At 45.0% G+C, this 15583-nt stretch overlaps 2 protein-coding genes across 2 annotated transcripts in view; one reads left to right on the forward strand and one right to left on the reverse strand.

Annotated features, from left to right (window-relative positions):
* The window catches only part of KIF13A (kinesin family member 13A), an 818528-nt gene that overhangs the window by 392833 nt on the left and 410112 nt on the right, over positions 1-15583 (reverse strand).
* LOC115475582 (thiopurine S-methyltransferase-like) overlaps positions 6701-15583 on the forward strand; it is a 93971-nt gene continuing 85088 nt past the window's right edge. The window contains exon 1 of the mRNA XM_030211424.1: positions 6701-6846. The gene's annotated coding sequence lies outside the window, so the exon portion shown is untranslated. The remainder of the gene's footprint in view (positions 6847-15583) is intronic.

Genomic DNA, 15583 nt, shown 5'->3' on the forward strand with positions numbered 1-15583 from the left:
TACTGAAGATCTCTTTTCAGCATTCTTTTGAAATAGAAAGAGCACACAGAGTTCCATCTGGTAATTTTTCTGGTGAGAAAACGCCACACCCTATTATAATGGAAATCCTTCGTTTTCCTCAAGTCTCTGAAATTCTGCAACTTGTTAAGAGGCAACAGAACATTAAGTGGAATGGTAATCACCTTCCATTTTTACCAGACTTCACCAAAAATACAGTGGATCTTCAAAGGAAATTTCTAAATCTTCGTCCTTGTCTGAGGGCTTTCAATGCCAGATTTGGTCTTTTAAGCCCTGCTCGCATGAAGGTGATGCATCTTGAAATCACAACAATTTTTCCTGATCCTGTTATTTTGGAAAAATATATTACTGATCATGAAGGGGCCCGTATGCAAACAACTACGTGACTCATGTAAAGACATTTTGTAATCTTTTTCATGAGATGGTATATGCGTTTATATTATATATACCATGACCTGTAAGTAGTCGTGCACTTATATTTGAAGGTTAATAGTACCTAATATTTCTCTTTTAGGGAGGAGGATGAGTTTTTCTTTTTCATCTTCATTCACTTTCTCACCTCCGGGAGACGCCTAAGGGAGATTCAGATTTTATGGTATACTCTTTTATTGTTATTTTTACATTTTTATGCCATGACTGTTCTGTTTTTATTTTTCTTTGTGTTAACGTTAATGTAATATCCTATACAATGCAACAGTGTTTGACGTAATTTAGGTGCCTTATCTGCTCATTTTCAAAAGGGAAGGGCGCCCATCTTCAGACACAAATCGGGAGATGGCCGCCCTTCTCCTGAAGCCGCCCAAATCGGCATAATGGAAAGCTCATTTTGGGCAATCTCAACTGCAGGCCGTCGCAGGAGCAGACAAAGTTTAAGGGGGCATGTCGGAGATGTAGCGAATGCGGGACTGGGGCGTGGGTAAGAGATAGGCGCCCTGGGCTGATAATGGAAAAAAGAAGGGCGGCCCTGACGAGCATTTGGCTGACTTTACTTGGTCCATTTATTTTCACGACCAAACATCAAAAAGGTGCCTGAACTGACCAGATAACCACCAGAGGGAATTAGGGATGAACTCCCCTGACTTCCCCAGTGGTAATTAACCACCTCCCACCCTGAAAAAAACAACTTGAAAAACTTTTGTCTTTTTTTTTAGAGTATGTTAAATTGTATAATTGATCTGGCACTAATATTATCTCTTTAAATTTTAGAGGTGTGTTTAAATTGTATGAGTTTGTAACTATGGGGGAATGTGCAGTGAAGCCTGTTACAAGGCTTCTGTTTGGCTGTCTGAGGCTCCAGGGAGAGCTGGGAGTCTGAGGGGCATGTGAGGCAAGCCTGATGGTCAGGGTAGAAGGTGGCCAATAGGAGCCAGGATCTGGTAAAAGGCATGAATTTGGGCCGATTAGGTGGCAGGAGGCAGCCTGACCCATAGATTGGCACAAATTTCAAGCCAATCCAGGGGACAGGAGGGGTGGAACAGCAGAAAAAGAATAGCAGCCCAGAGGCAACCTGGGAAAGAGAAAGGCAAGCCCGGGCAAAGAGAGGAGGCTGAAAGCATGCTCTAAGAGGAGAAGATCGGATCCCGGCAGGAGTGTGCTGCAAGCTGGGGCAGAGAAGGGCATGCTCAGGCAAGAAGAGGCAGCTGCAGGCTGAAGGAGAAGAAGATCAAACCGAAGCAGGAGTAAGCTGCAGGCTGGAAGAGAAGGACCCACTGACGAGCCCCAGATGAAGAGAGAGAACTGGTGAGTCCTGTAAGGGGCCGGGCACCAAAGCAGACAGAAACAGAGGAGGAGGAGAAGGGGATCTGGAGCGAGCCGGGGGCAAAAGAGGAGCCGAGTTGCAGGGGAACAGGCGAGCTGGGGCCAAGAAGAGAAGCTGTAGCAGTAGCCACAGAGGCCATTCTTCAGGCAGACAGAGAAGCAGAAGAGGAAGAGGGACCACACTGGGGAGCTGAGACGTGTTGGGAGCAGTGCAGAGCTGAATAGAGAGCAGCGTGGCAAGGGACCTGAATCCCAGAGAAGTCCACCCATTGCATCCCTCCGTGTGTGTGTTTGCCTGTCCAGAGAGGAGAAAGCCGGCCGTGTGACTGCCTGTCCTGTAAAAAAGAGGCCTATCCGGAAAGGGAAGAAGCCCCACAAAGAGAGAGACACCCCCCCCCCCCCGCACTGAGCGCCCAGACTCCAAAGGAACCTTTTTAGAGCGTCTGCCAGCGTGTCTGCCTCAGGAGGATCCAGCACAGAAGCCTACTAGTTCGAGAGTCCACACCTAAGCGATCCTGCCCTGGGGGAAGGAGCTGCCCAGCCTATGCCTCGAGCCCTGTGAGTGCCTGCAGTTAAGGGCCTGCCTCTAGGAGGTTTAGTTTAGCAGTCCACCAGTTTGAGTAGAAGGTGTATAGCAACATAAAAGAAAAGGGGTCATGAATTAGGAGGGCTAGATAGGAATTTCCCTTGCCTATCTTTTTATTTGAATTTAGTTAGCCCACAAGGTCCCTTGCCAAAGAAAATACTGATTGAGGTTAGCACACACAATAACTACAGGGAGTCAGGATTTTCATTTTTTTTAAGTTCTTTGAGTCAGAGCAGTAGGTATCCTGAAGTTCCTGAGCCAGTGAGCTGACCTCACCAACTGAGGAGACATGGATGTGGAGAAGACCAAGGTACCCAACGCAAGAGAGCAGCGATGCTAGTGAAGATTTGATGCACCGGTAACATTCTTGTGTGCACATAAATTGAAAAAAAAAAAAAAAAATATATATATATATATATATATATATATATATATATATATATATATATCAGATCTGAGTACAATAATTGGGGTGGTGTACATGTTTGAGATGGTTTGTGTTATTGCAAAAGTGGGATCGGGGTCTTGGTAACTGTAATTGTAGTTTTGAACATCTTATTGTCTTTGTAACTTATCACCAAGTATTTAACACCTTGCACTATTTTTATTTAATACCAGCAAACTTTAACAATTAGTACCAACATTTAGGAACATATCCAAATGTTTCTATTTACTTTACCATTTAATAAAATATTTAATATTTTTCTTGTCAAATCCCTCGGTTGCGTGGAGTTTATTTGGGAACCCTATTTGAAACTGTGACATTCCTATATATTTATTTCTTTACTTATTGTAATTATCTGCTCCACCACTAGGGGGTTTACAGTAACTATAAATTATTTGATGCACTACTGTGTTTCCCCGAAAATAGGACATCCTCCGAAAATAAGACTTAGTAGAGGTCTTGCTGCAATTTGAAAATATAAGGCCTCCCCCGAAAATAAGACCTAGCAGGGGAGGCCTTATTTTTCGGGGAAACATCAGGGTCACCCCCCCACCCGAGATCGCCGGCTCCCCCCCTCGATCGGCGGCTCCCCCCGCCCTCAGTCACTCCCGGAACTAACCTCTTAAATGCTTCCTTTCACCTTCGCACTCGCCGCAAGCAGCAGGGCAGGCCACTCCTTCCTTCCGTGTCCCGCCCTCGCCTGACGTTACGTTACGTCAGGCAAGGGCGGGACATGGAAGGAAGGAGTGGCCTGCCCTGCTGCTTGCGGTGAGTGCGAAGATGAATGGTGAAAGGAAACGTTTAAGAGGTTAGTTCCGGGAGCGACTGAGGGCGGGGGGAGCCGGCAATCGAGGGGGGGAGCCGGCGATCTTGGGTGGGTGGGCGACCTCAGGTGGGGAGGAGCGACCCGATGTTTCCCCGAAAAATAAGGCCTCCCCTGAAAATAAGACCTAGCGGGTCTTGGGGAGCAAAAATTAATATAAGACAGTGTCTTATTTTCAGGAAAACACGGTATTAGCGGTAGCAATCTCTACTATTATAAAAAAAAACTGGAAAAATCATAAACTGGTTTCTTTTTGCTTTTGGTGGGCTACTCTATGTATGACTATTAAATATTAAAAAATACTAGCTGAACGTACCAATTCTTTACCGTTATTTCATAAAACATGGGAACAAGTAGCCAAATGTTGTCAAATTTCAACTGTGAATTAACTCCTGTCTGTTTTGTTCTTCTTTAACCGTCTGTAATGGCATTCTGTATTTAAGGATATTGCATTGTATAGAATTTTTAATGACATCCTGGTTAGGACTGTGTTTCTTTTGTTTATTTGTATATTTGTTGAAAACTTAATAAATACATTTGAACTTAAAAAAAAAATAATCTACCTTGGGAAGCCTGGTGTTATAAAGATGATGGATTATATTGAAATTAAATGGAAGTAGATTCAACTCTCCTTTCATTTGGGCATGTTGAATCATATCTTCATCTGTTTTGTAGACGTTTACCTTTTAGATACACAAATGGATTATTCTGTTGTTTGAGCATTTTTCATGGACAAGTGGTTTATAAGTCAAAATAATAAAAATATTTTCTGTCAAACAGATCTCTAATTTGTTTTGACATAACTAAATGGACCATAAGCCCCTAATGCAGTCCATTGATTTTCATATATTTTGTTCTTGTGATGGCTATTTGCAAGATTTTGTGTTACTTCTCAGTGTCTGGTAGGGGAGAGAGTTTGTGTTGCTCTCACTGATATGACACCAGTTTGAACAGAATGTTTTGTTGTAACTCTACTTCTGTTCTGTACCTGTTGCTGGAATTTTATTGGTTGATATGGAAATATTCCATGTGAATGAAATAGTTGTACTCTATGGAGCCAGTTCTGTATCTGGGCGCCACAGTGGCAATGCTGCATGCTGAGCGCTGATTCTCTAATGGCATCTGTGTACCAAAATGCCATTAGAGAATACTAGTCTAAGTTAGCATCGATGCACCTAAATGTAGGGGTGAACAGTTAGGCCAGGTCTAGGGTTATCATATGTCTGTGTTTACCCAGACGTCCTCTTTTTGTGGGGCATCTGGGTAGGTTTTTCCAGCCTGCCCATTTGTCCAGGTTTGAGGACAGGCTAGCTAGCAGGCAGGTGAGTCTCAGAGTGCCCTCCCCTCACATAACTTATAATGCCCTGGTGGTCCAGGGGCCTCTTCGGGGCAGGAAAGAACCCCACTCTTTCCTGCCCTGTGCTGCCACTCACCGCTCGCTTGCTGCAGGTGCTGCCACTCACCGCTCGCTTGTTGCAGGTGCTGCTTCAAAATGTCTGCTGAGAATTCAAGTGGCGGCCTTGCGAGACTTCCACAAAAGTCTTGCGAGGTCACCGCTTGAAGTCTCGGCAGACATTTTGAAATGATGCCTGCAGTGAGTGATCGGTGGCAGCGCCAGGCAGGAAAGTGTGGGGTTCTTTCCTTCCCTAAAGAGACCACTAGACTACCAGGGCACAATAAAGTATGGGAGGGGATGTGAATGGAGTCATGTGGGTGGGTGGAGGGAGGAAGGGAGAGAGTGAGCTGTAAAAAAAATGTGGGTGGAGGGAGGCTAGAAAAAAAGATTGGGGAGGGGGGTGTGCATGGGTGGAGGAAAAAGAAGAAAATACATAGAAGGGGATGGAGAGGAGACGGGGGTATGCTGCTCATGGATTGGAGGGGATAAAAAGGGAGACATGCTCATGAAATATACATTTGTAAGCATTTCATGAGCATGTCATGTACACTTTTCATTTTGTGTTTGGCTTTCTTGTGAGGGTCAACGTGACTATGCTGCGCAGGGCCATGGTGTCTGAATTTTATTTTGTGTCCTTTTTGTCACCCAAAACTTTTTGATATCCAGTCAGAGTTCAATGATCATTCATTTAGACAGATATGGATCACCTTCTCTTACTTCAGCTGTCAATTCACTGTTTCAACACTTTTTAAGATTCTTATAGATTTTTAAGTGACCTCAGTGATGCTCACCGCCCACCACCCTTACAGGTTTTATGTGGCGATATCAATAGCATCAACCTCTTCATAGGTTCACTGTTAAGATATTACTCTCACTTTTAGAAAAGTATTTAATGAATTATTTATTAGCTTATCTTATCAGAGTTATGTTCAGTCGGACCCAGGGGTTCTATTGTCCGACATGCATGTTTCGCTCAAAAAAGTGAGCTGTCTCAAGGACACACCCCCTGCAAACTTTTTAGTGCCAGCTCTGCATATTATCTCATGAGATGAGACAATAGAACCCCTGGGTCCGACTGAACAGGCAAAGGGTTAAATCCACTTGTTAAGCCCCCCCCCCCCCCCACGCCCTACAGAAGCGGTGTAAGCCTCTGTGTTCTATTACTCAGGAACCTATAGACAATAACATAAGGTATTCTTCTTTACCGTGTATGTATGCACCTTAATGCAATACCATTGTAACTTTGCTAACCGGAAATGGCAATCGCCACTATGGCTAGGGTTACCATATGGCTCCAGAAAAAGGAGGACGGATTGAGCCAGCCGGGTTTTACTTCAATTGCTTTTAATGGAAGTAATTGAGCCAGCCGGGTTTTACTTCCATTGCTTTCCATTGTCTACGGCAAATGTAAGCCACATTGAGCCTGCAAATTGGTGAGAAAATGTGGGATACAATTGCTACAAATAAATAAATAAAAAGTTGTACAATCCGATTTCAGATTGCGCTACAATCGACCTGGCTTGCGGGGAAACCCTCTAGTTCAGGATGGAGTTAACAATCAACTTGAGCCATGTATCACCCTTTCGTTCCACACTCGTAGCTGGGAGGAGTGGATCATGTGTCCGCATGTGTGTGCAGCCTGCAGTTTCACTCTAAATCAGCAGAGCGTGTCATAGTCCTTGAGACCTGCAGGGTGCAGCCCTGGCTCTATGATTCGAGGAGAGGGGCAGGAAACAGAGAATGAGGCCAGAGGTTTCTGTGATCAGCTGCCAGACGGTGCTCATTCTGATTCCCCCGGTTCCTTGAGGACACCTAAGAAAGTGAGTTCCCTTCCACGTTTTTCTACAGCAGTAGCAGTACAGTTTATTTCCTGATTAGCACCACATATTACAGGACTGTAACGGGTTGAAGCGTTAAGAGGTGTTTTGTGTTCTTTTGCATATTCTCGTAGATAGTAGTACAGGTTTATTCTGCTTTTTTCAGTAAGTTTCTCCTAGACGGTAATTTGGGCTGGCTGGGGGACTGCCTTCGATAGAAGACAGCTGCAAACGAAGGAGCAACGTAGTAATAATTTACTATAATCCTTTGACTCCATGGCTTTGAGTTGCTGATAATCCATCAGATTATTCTCTCTGGAAAGCCAGATGCTTTATCACTCGTTTCTGAGTAACTTGATGTAGTAGCAGTGTTAGTCCACGTTTAAAGGTAATAAATAAAAAGAAAAGATAATAAGATGATACCTTTTTTATTGGACTAGCAATACATTTTTGATTAATTTTTCAAGGTAACCCTTCTGCAGAAATAAGCAAATATAATGTTGGCAAATATTATTTATTTTATTTATTTATTGCACTTGTATCCCACATTTTCCCACCTATTTGCAGGATCAATGTGGCTTACAAAAACCTGTTATGGCATCGCCATTCCAGGATAAAAAGATACAGTTGGTGTTAGAAAGACGTTGCTTAATGGTTCCCATGAATGGGATGCAAACATACCAGGCTATAATCTATTTAGGAAGGATAGAGAGGGTCGAAAAGGAGGAGGAGTAGCTCTGTATGTAAAGAATGATATCATGGCGACTGAAATGACAGGGACCTGGGGAAAAGAAGAAGCGATATGGATCACCTTAAAAAGAGAGGATAGAACCTCTGTCCACGTGGGTGTTGTCTACAGACCCCCGACACAATTAGATGAACTAGATAAAGATCTGATCGCAGATATTCAAAAATTAGGAAAGAAAAAAGAGGTTCTGTTGATGGGAGATTTCAATCTGCCAGATGTAGATTGGAAGGTTCCGTCTGCGAAATCAGAAAGAAGTCGAGAGATCGTGGATGCCTTCCAAAGTGCTCTGCTCAGACAAATTGTGACGGAACCCACAAGGTAGGGAGTGACGCTGGATCTGGTGCTCACAAATGGGGATAGTGTGTCAAATGTCCGAGTGGGTGCACACCTGGGAAGCAGTGACCATCAAACGGTTTGCTTTGATATGACGGCTGAAGTGGAGGGCGGCAACTCTAAACTCAAAGTCCTGGATTTCAAGCGTGCTGACTTTAGTAAAATAGGGGAATACCTGAGGAAGGAGCTGATGGGCTGGGAGGACGTACAAGAAGTGGAAGAACAGTGGTCCAGGCTGAAAGGGCCACAGACCTTTATGTAAGGAGAGTAAATAAAAGCAAGAGAAAAAGGAAACCGATATGGTGAGAAAATAAAGGCTAAAGAGTTGGCGTTCCAGAAATATAAAAAATCTCAAGAAGAGGAACACGGGGAGGAATACCGGATGAAACTGAAAGAAGCCAAGAGAGAGGTACGTCTGGCGAAGGCGCAAGCGGAAGAACAAATGGCTAGAAATGTAAGGAGGGGTGACAAAAATTTCTTCAGGTATATTAATGAAAGGAGAACGACTAAAAAGGGAATTGTGAGACTAAAAGATACAGCAAAACGCTATGTAGATAATGATGAAGAAAAAGCCAATTTGCTAAATAGATACTTTTGTTCTGTTTTCACTGAAGAAAATCCTGGAGAAGGACCACGAGGGACTGGCAAAAGTACACCTGAGAATGGAGTGGATAGAGCACCGTTCACGGAAGAGAGTGTGTATCAACAACTTGGAAAGCTAAAGGTGGACAAAGCCATGGGACCGGACGGGATCCACCCCAAAATATTGAGGGAGCTCAGAGAGGTTCTGGCGGGTCCTCTTAAAAATTTGTTTAATAAATCCTTGGAGACGGGAGAGGTTCCGAGGGATTGGAGAACGGCGGATGTGGTCCCTCTTCACAAAAGTGGTGCTAGGGAAGAAGCTGGAAACTACAGGCCGGTAAGCCTCACTTCAGTTATTGGAAAAGTAATGGAAGCAATGCTGAAGGAAAGGATAGTGAATTTCCTGGAAGCCAATAAGTTGCAAGATCTGAGACAACATGGTTTTACCAGAGGGAAATCGTGCCAAATGAATCTCATTGAATTCTTTGATTGGGTAACTGGCGAATTGAATCATTGACATGCTATAGACATAATCTACTTAGATTTTAGCAAAGCTTTTGACACAGTTCCCCACAGGAGGCTCTTAAATAAACTCGATGGGCTGAAGATAGGTCCGGAAGTGGTGAACTGGATTAGGAACTGGTTGACGGACAGACGACAGAGGGTGGTGGTAAATGGAGTTCGCTCGGAGGAGGGAAAGGTGAGTAGTGGAGTGCCTCAGGGATTGGTGCTGGGGCCGATTCTGTTCAATATATTTGTGAGTGACATTGCCGAAGGATTACGAGGTAAAGTTTGCCTTTTTGCAGATGACACCAAGATTTGCAACAGAGTGGACACCCCGGAGGGAGTGGAAAACATGAAAAAGGATCTGAGGAAGCTAGAAGAATGGTCTAAGGTTTAGCAATTAAAATTCAATGCGAAGAAATGCAAAGTGATGCACTTAGGGAGTAGAAACCCAAGAGAGACTTATGTGTTAGGTGGTGAGAGTCTGATAGGTACTGAGGGGGAGAGGGATCTTGGGGTGATAGTATCCGAGGATCTGAAGGCAACGAAACAGTGTGACAAGGCGGTGGCCGTAGCGAGAAGGTTGCTAGGCTGTATAGAGAGAGGTGTGATCAGCAGAAGAAAGGAAATATTGATGCCCCTGTACAAGTCGTTGGTGAGGCCCCACCTGGAGTATTGTGTTCAGTTTTGGAGGCCGTACCTTGCAAAGGATGTTAAAAAAATGGAAGCGGTGCAAAGAAAAGCTACGAGAATGGTACGGGATTTGCGTTCCAAGACGTATGAGGAGAGACTTGCTGACCTGAACATGTATACCCTGGAGGAAAGGAGGAACAGGGGTGATATGATACAGACATTCAAATATTTGAAAGGTATTAATCCACAAACAAATCTTTTCCGGAGATGGGAGGGCAGTAGAACGAGAGGACATGAAATGAGGTTGAAGGGGGGCAGCCTCAGGAAAGATGTCAGGAAGTATTTTTTCACAGAGAGGGTGGTGGATGCTTGGAATGCCCTCCCGCGGGAGGTGGTGGAGATGAAAACGGTAACGGAATTCAAACATGCGTGGGATATGCATAAAGGAATCCTGTGCAGAAGGAATGGATCCTCAGAAGCTTAGCCGAAATTGGGTGGCGGAGCAGGTGGGGAGAAGAGGGGTTGGTGGTTGGGAGGCGAGGATAGTGGAGGGCAGACATATACGGTCTGTGCTAGAGCCGGTGATGGGAGGTGGGACTGGTGGTTGGGAGGCGGGAAGTACTGCTGGGCAGACTTGTACGGTCTGTGCCCTGAATAAGGCAGGTACAAATCAAGGTAAGGTATACACATATGTTTGTCTTGTTGGGCAGACTGGATGGACCGTGCAGGTATTTTTCTGCCGTCATCTACTATGTTACTATCCAGCTTATAATCAAAAGTAATCGCGAAAAGCGTATAATCAAAAGCTACATTTGTGATAGCTTCGCTGCTTTCCCTTCGCCTCGCCGGCAAAAGTTCAAAGGGGCGTGTTGGCGGTGAAGCGAAGGCGGGACATGGGCAGGCTTGGGCGTGCCTACCAGATGGCCGGCTTTCGCAGATAATGGAAAAATAAAACCCGGCGATAAGCAGTATTTCGCCGGGTTTACTTGGTCCTTTTATTTTCACGACCAAGCCTCAAAAAGGTGCCCTAACTGACCAGATGACCACCGGAGGGAATGGGGGATGACCTCCCCTTACTCCCCCAGTGGTCGCCAACCCCCTCCCACACTAAAATTATTAAAATACAAACCTTTTTTGCCAGCCTGTATGCCAGCCTCAAATGTCATACCCAGCACCCTGACAGCAGTATGCAGGTCCCTGGAACAGTTGTTGTTGGTTGCAGTGGACTGCAGAAAGGCAGAGCGAGGCCCATCCCCCCCTACCTGTTCCACTTGTGGTGGGTAATGTTGAGCCCTCCCAAACCCCCCAAAACCCACTGTACCCACATGTAGGTGCCCCCCTTCAGCCCTTAGGGCTAGGGTAATGGTGCACCCTTGTGGGCAGTGGGTTTTGGGGGGATTTGGGGGACTCAACACACAAGGGAAGGGTGCTATGCACCTGGAAGCTAATTTGGTTGTTTATAAAAGATGTTTGAAGTGCCCCCTAGGGTGCCCGGTTGGTGTCCTGGCATGTGAGGGGGACCATTGCACTACAAATGCTGGCTCCTCCCACGGCCAAATGCCTTGGATTTCGCCGGGTTTGAGATCGCCGGCAGTTTTTTCCATTATCGCAGAAAAACAAAACTGGCGATCTCAAACCCGTATTATCAAAAAAAAAGATGGCCGGCCATCTTTTTTGAAAATACGGTTCCAGCCAGCTGTTGTGCCGCCGCCAAAATAGATCGCCGGCGACGTTCGATTATTCCCCTCCACGTTACTATGTTATTAAGGATGACAAGAAAGCTGATCAAACAGTTAAAGAAAGAAGACAATCAGAATAAGGGTGGAGTGGTGATGTGTTATAGTTAGAATATATAAGTGGAACAAACCCATTTCAATGACAGTCTTAAAGGAAGAGGGTGGTGTGGGTAAGATAAGAAACAGGGAGAGCTGGATGGGTGAGAGATAGGAAGAGATGGATGGATGATAAGAGGGTGACAAAGCAGTATAATTTTATGGTTTATAATGGGCTAGAAAACCCAGACCTTTGTTAAGTCCTGTCTGGTGGGTGTCAAAATATTTAATCATTTTGACTTCAAAGGTCTTACATTCCTGGATTGTCTTAAAGTTTCCTTTTAGTATTCTCTCCATAAAATCATTGATGCAGTGTTCTGGTTTTGTAAAGTCCAGTCCTACAGAGGTGATATCCTGGTTGGCATTATCTTGTGTCATATGATGTCTATGTAGATTAAATCCTGTTTTTAGTAGCTGGTTTGTTTCTCCAATATAGCACCCTTCTTCAAACTTTCAGTGTAAAAAAAAGTGTGAAAAATGTAGGAAAATACAGTTGATTTGTAGTTATATATTTATTAGGATCTATTTACCACCTTTTTGAAGGAATTCACTCAAGGTGGTGCACAGTAAGAATAGATCCAACTTGAGCAATAGGCAATTACAGCAATAAAAATATTCACATAGCAATACAAAGTATGGCATAGTATACTACTTACAATGTCAACACAATATGTAATAGAACATTTGAATTGATAGTGAAGGGTAAAGCAAAGATGGAACATATAGATAGGTAAGAGAGTAAGAAGAGTTAGAAAGTAAGGTGACTAATTTAAAGAAAGTTGCACAGGAGGTCAGAGAGATGGTTAAATATTATCTCAGCTAGGTTAGGAGTGGATAAACATGTCCTGCTGCAGTATGTGCAGCCCAAGTCACTTCTTGTGTGTGTGTGAGTGAAACTAACAAGTTAGTTTCTTCTTCCATTAAAGGCCTGGTTGAAGAGCCAAGCTTTCACCTGCTTCCTGAAGTAGAGGTAGTCGTGTGTTAAGCGGAGCCTTTCAGGCAGTGGCGTAGCCAGACCTGACATTTTGGGTGGGCCCAGAGCTAATATGGGTGGGCACTATAGATAGATAGATAGATAGATAGATAGACAGACATGAGTAGTGTTTCTGCCACGCACCAGTCCACCCAGAGAAAACCGCCGGTGCCTACACTTTTTTTTTTTTTTAAATTTTAAACTACGCACTGCAGAGACCATCCCCACCCAAAAACCCACCAAAATGAGAGAAAGACAACTTTTTTAAAAGTAAGCTAGCTTGCCACTATTAAAATTTATTGTTGGGGAATTTTTAGGTGGGGATGGGCTCCTCATTGCCCTAGGGCGGCACTGGCAGTGAAACGTGATGTCTACACCCCCCCCCCCCATCCAGAAGCCCACTACCAGACCACAGCCATCATTTTGATAACAAAAGAGTGATCAAAATGCTGGCAGGTCATGGGGGTGGGCTTCTGGGTGGGGGGTGGGCTCTTCACTGCAGGGCAAAAAAAGATATATTTTAATTAAATATATACATTTTTTGCCCTAGGCAGTGAGTGAAGTGCTTACCCCACCCAGAAATTCTACAACAATAATTTTTATTAGTACCCACCAGGCCCCAGCTAGCTTAATTAAAAAAAATTACATGATGATAAAATTATGATGTAAGAAAAACCAAAAAGCAGTTACAATTTTATTACCTGCTGCTGGGCTGGCAGCTGTTGCTGCTTGACAGTGCACTGGCAGTAAAGTTATCTGGGGCCACAGGATCCGATTCTCGAATGATCTCTTCTTCTCTCAATTCGAAGACCACCTTTCCAGGGAGGGCAGGCAGGGCCAGGCTGAGGCTCGCACAACCCTGCGTGCATGCATGTGGCCATGTGCAACTATTTTTTTAGCCTGCCCTCCCTCAGACCACGTCACGACTCATGAGCGAGCGGATGAGGAGCCAAGCCGAGCGAGAGCGAGGCTGAGAGCACGCCGCCGCGCACAGCCACGTCCGGGTCCGCTACCGCGTGAGGATGAAATCTGTGGATAACTAACCACGACGGCAACGTACTCTCTGCCTCTTAGCCCAAAGGTAGGTGGGCTGGGCTGAATCTGATTGATCATTGGATCCCTGAGTGCGGGTGCCTGCGATCGCGATGCGATGCGACGTACCCTAGGCTGTGTGCGCTTGGGTGGTGGGCGGGCCTGAAATCGGAGCCTGTGTCGACTCAGAGAGGACAGATCAGCTGCCAGAGCACCGCGGTGCTGTCTCTCTGCCATCAGGCTAAGCTGCTGCGCTCGCTGCTGCTGCAGTTGTGTGACGCTTGGGTGGGCGGGCCCACCCGGGCGGGCCCACCCAGGCCCACCCGTAGCTAAGCCCCTGCTTTCAGGCAGTGCATTCCAGAGTGTGGGGGCTACTCCAGGGAAGGCTAGCTTACAGGTATCACATCCTGTAATGTCTTTTGGAGAGGGTGTGGTTAGTGATAGTCGTTGAGAGGACCTTAGTGTCCTTGGCGGTGGGTAGAGGATCATCCTATTCTTCAGGTACTCGGGACCATTTCCTTTAAGGGCCTTGAAGAACAGACAGAGTTTTAAAATTGTCTCTCCAACTGGGTTTGCTCTGCAAACCTTTTGTTTCCCTTTCTGAGGACCTACAAACTGGAGAGAAAACAGCAAAGGGCTTTTTTGATTGTTGTCTACTACTACTACTTATCATTTCTATAGCGCTGCTACACATGCGCAGCACTGTACACTTGAACATGAAGAGACAGTCCCTGCTCGACAGAGCTTACAATCTAATTAGGACAGACAAACAGGACAAATAAGAGATAAGGGAATTACTCAGGTTATGGAATTTTCCCCCGGATTATATGTAGCGTGACCTAAGTTGCATGCACAAATCCAGTAGTATTCTGGATATGCGTGCACAACTTAATTAGCAAGCCAATCAGTGCCAATAATTGCCTCTTAACAAGCAATTATTGGCATTAATTAGAATTTACATGCAGAACTGTCTAAGGGCCCTGTTTACTAAGAAGCGTTATAGGCGCGTTAAACCATGTACGTGCCTACAATATCCCTATAGGCGCCTACATGGTTAGTGCGCACACTAAGTGTAGGTGCGCTAAAAACACTAATGCACCTTAGTAAACAGAGCCCCAAGTGTATTCTGTAACATGATGCGCGTAAATTCTAAGTCGCATAGTTGAAAAGAGGGTGTTGTCATGGGCATTTCTAAAATTAGGCATCAGCATTTACACCAAGTTTTATGTGAAGTAACTGCCTGTAACTAAATTTAGTAATGTGGACGGGTGCTTGGCGTATTCTATAAACCACCCAGAAATTAGGCGTATTCAATAAAATATGCCTAAATGTAGGTGTATTTTATAGAATACTCCTAGGCATATTTTGTTTCTGCGTCAATTTTTTAGGTATGATAAAGAATCTAGGCCTTTATGCAAGGGCGGCAGACACCCGGGGCGGTTCGCCGCTGCGCACCCCCCCCTCGGCGCATGCGCACACACCCCCGGAACGCATTCTTACCAAAGAGGGCAGGCGGGAGGGCCGCTCCGCCCCGAGTGCATGTCATTGGGAGCTACGTCGGCTCCGCTGGTTCCCTGCTCTCTCTGCCCCGGAACAGGAAGTAACCTGTTCCGGGGCAGAGAAAGCAGTGAACCAGCGGAGCCAACACCCCCCAGCAGCATGCACCCGGGGCGGACCGCCCCACCCCCACCTTCCTAGGCCACTGCCTCTATGTCTTGTTCTTGTCAGTTTATTAATACCTGCTTTTCCTCAAAACAGGCAAATCTTGCTTTTCTGTTCAGCTTTTGAGGGTAATTTTAAAAGGCATTATTGTGGATTTAAAACTCACTTTTATGCAGAGTTAGGCAGTTATTAAATGTTCCAACTTCCCAATATGTATAAATTTATGTGCATACAGCTTGTATGCACCTAAGTTGTTTTAAACTATAGGGGGGTGCGCAAGCATTTCCTGAGTCAGAATAGGGGAGAGGAGAGAGCTTTTGCATATGTTGTTTCTAAAATGTACATTTGTCTGCATAAAATTAGCTGTGAATTTTGTATATACTAAGTAGCAGGTAGTTTTCACTGTAGCAATTTGCAAAATGAGAGGGTGTACATACTTTT

This window comes from Microcaecilia unicolor, chromosome 1 (assembly GCF_901765095.1).
Source record: "Microcaecilia unicolor chromosome 1, aMicUni1.1, whole genome shotgun sequence".
NCBI lineage: Eukaryota > Metazoa > Chordata > Amphibia > Gymnophiona > Siphonopidae > Microcaecilia > Microcaecilia unicolor.